Here is a 3,098-nt window from a genome sequence, read left to right as displayed (position 1 = left end):
AGCGCCCCTTGCGGGGTCCAAGGGGTAGATCCGCTGGCAGTGGTTCCGCTATGTAGGGGAAGCACCCCTAAACAAATTACTATAATAGGAAAGAGTCCGGACATGCATTTTCCCGCCAAAAACAAATTGTGACACTATTATGATGTAAGAATTGGTTATGTCTAATAACCACATTTCTAACTAACATTTTTTGGTGCCAAAATGGATGTAACCACTTTTAACCAACTTTCTCTCCTGTATAAGAATATATGAATGTTCCAAGAAATATTCTCTCTATCTCATCAAACACAAAAAAATCAAGTGACCTGATTTCTAAATTGTCATTCTTGGATTATCCCAAATCTGATTTCATGATACCCCGGCTATAGGATCGAAATCACAGATTTTGGAAACTGATTGCAATCACGATTCTGGAATTATCCGAGTTTATATTGATATTTTTAAGACCTAAATGTGGTTTTGGTTGGGGTTTGGGTTTAGGTTTTGTAACACCCGGTTTTGAAAGTGTTTGATTGTGTCTTCGGAGGCCAAGGGTATAAGCGTAATCTGACGATTCGGTATTTTATGGGTCTTGGGTTTTATTCGAAGGTTTTAAGGCTTGGGGTGTAGCTAGGAGCGTAGGGATTCTTGCTACCTTTTTGTGGATATAAAGTTCGTCGTAAACGGACTTAGAACGAAGAAGTTATAGTACTTTGAAGTTGTTGGCAGAATTGGCCCCTGAATGGAAAAGCTTGCATTTCAGCCCATGCATGCAAGGTGGCAACTAGGTGAGTATGCCCAGCGTAAGCTGGGGTACGCCTGACATAGTGTGGATAAGTAAAAAACGGGAGGTTCAAGCAGTACGCCCAGCGTATTGGAATTACGCCCAACGTAGTGTCCAGGATCTTCAAACCCTAAATGTGCACTATTTAAGCAACCTAAGACTCAAGGCTCTTCATTCTTTCAGCCCCCCACTGCGCCTTAAGCCTCTTTTCGAAACCCTAGCCCTAATTGTGAGTGTGTGAGCTTGGAAGGCCATCTTTGAGTGTATTTTAGTGTTCTTGAAGAAGAGTGATCATCTTGGAGACTCATTGATCAAGGAAGAGCTTTTGGATCCAGGTTCCCCAGCTCATTTGCAAGTCTCAAAAGGTATAAAGTTTCTATCTTGCTATCTTATAGCTTAAGATCTAGATTAGGGCTTGTTTAGTGCTTCTTATGATCATATGGACTATCTTTTAGGAGTAGATCTGGGGTCCTTTGGTCAATCTACCTCATAAAAGTGTAGTCTTGATGAGTACTTTAACCTCATGCATGGATCAAGACCCTTGGCAAGGTCTTAATGGGTTGTAGGGAACATATGGAGCATGTAAAGGCATAAAGTTGGCAACTTTATGCCTTAAGACGTCTTAATGAACTGAGATCTGGAGTTAGATGTTGAAATCCCAAGTATTAAGTGCTTAATAGCCATTTGTGCATGACTGAAACCCTAGTACGCTAAGCGTACTGAAGGGGTACACTAAGCGTACTGAAGGGGTACGCTGAGCGTACGCACTCAGAAGGATATTGGGCTTCGTGTGGGCTGTAAGCCTTTCTGGGCCTTGACCAGTTTTGGGCATGGACTTGTTTTGGATTGGTGGACCAATTTATATGTTTTGGGCAATGATTGCTATGGTTGGGCCTTATTGGGCCATATGGCCCATTTAAATAGTTTTGAACATAGACTTTAGGCTCGTTAGTAAGGAGAGACTTTTGGGCCATTGTGAAAGGTCTTGGGCTAAGAAGGTGTTTGGACTTTAGGATAGGGTCCAATAAGGGTTTGGGCAGAATTTGGAAAATTGGGCCACTAATGGGCTTCTATGGAGTTTATGGTTTTGGACTCAGGCCTTATTTAAGTATCTCGTGGGCCAGGGGTAAAATGGTCATTTTACCTAAGTATGGATTATGGATCATGGTATAGAACCCAAGTGCTAATTGGGTGATATTTTGGTATTGATAGCTCGGGAGGTCGGAGGGGCAGCAACTAAGGAGTTCTTGCAGGAAGCTTCTGCATTTAAGGTGAGTTTTCTCACCATACCAATGGGTCTAAGGCACCAAGGCCGGCCCATTTATCTAGTTGTGATGATTGTTGCAAATGTGCTATTGATACATTATGTATTTATGTGAAGACCATGCGGGGGTTCCCATGACAAATAGTTATATATGCAGTATGCTAGTTGATTGTGTGGTATTTGGTATGCTAGTTGTCTTTGTGATACTTGCATGGAAGACCCCCCGGGGGGGGGGGGGGGGTTCCCGAGGCAGTTGGATATAAGACCATGTGGGGGTTCCCATGGCAGTGGGCTAAGACCACGTGGGGGTTCCAGTGGCACCCGATGTAAGACCTTGGAGGGTTTCCAGGGCATCCTTATATGTTTGTATGTTTAGCTCATATGTTTGTACGTATAGTTTGCATTATGTCTTGTTTGGCAGGAAGACCTTGTGGGGGTTCCCAAGGCAGGAAGACCATGTGGGGGTTCCCATGGAAGATAAGACCACGTGGGGGTTCCCGTGACATTAGATGTAAGACCCTGGAGGGTTTCCATGGCTTCCTTATATGATTATATGCAGGGCTTATGTGGTAGAGATAGCTTTTACAGCTAATATGATATGTGTTATGTGGATTGTGCGTGGGGTATGCTCTGGGGGACTCACTAAGCTTTGTGCTTACGGTTTACAGTTTTGGTTTCAGGTATCATCGATTTGGAAAAGAAGGGCTCGGATTAATCGTAGTGCACACACCTATGATTTCCGCAATGAATGATTTTGGGATGAACTCTGATAAATGTTTTACTTAATGATGATATGAAATATTTGAAATAAATAGTATCAATGTTTTAACTATATTAAAAATGAAATTTTTACCCTTGATTTTTGGGTGTTATAGGTTTGAGTTGGGTGAATTAACTGAATTTTGGGATAAAAGTTGGTTGAGTTGCATTGGAAACTCAATATACATCAATTGCATATCGCCATACTTTGCGTTCGAAGAGTAGATAAGGTTGTCAAATTGTTCCCAGTAGATTGGGGATGAGGGATCATAATCGAATATGTTTCTAGTGAGCATGTTTGAGAGAATTATG

This window comes from Lactuca virosa, chromosome 8, assembly GCF_052849685.1.
Source record: "Lactuca virosa cultivar CGN04683 chromosome 8, Lactuca_virosa_CGN04683_v6, whole genome shotgun sequence".
In the NCBI taxonomy this organism is placed as follows: domain Eukaryota; kingdom Viridiplantae; phylum Streptophyta; class Magnoliopsida; order Asterales; family Asteraceae; genus Lactuca; species Lactuca virosa.
This window is presented reverse-complemented; position numbering follows the sequence as displayed.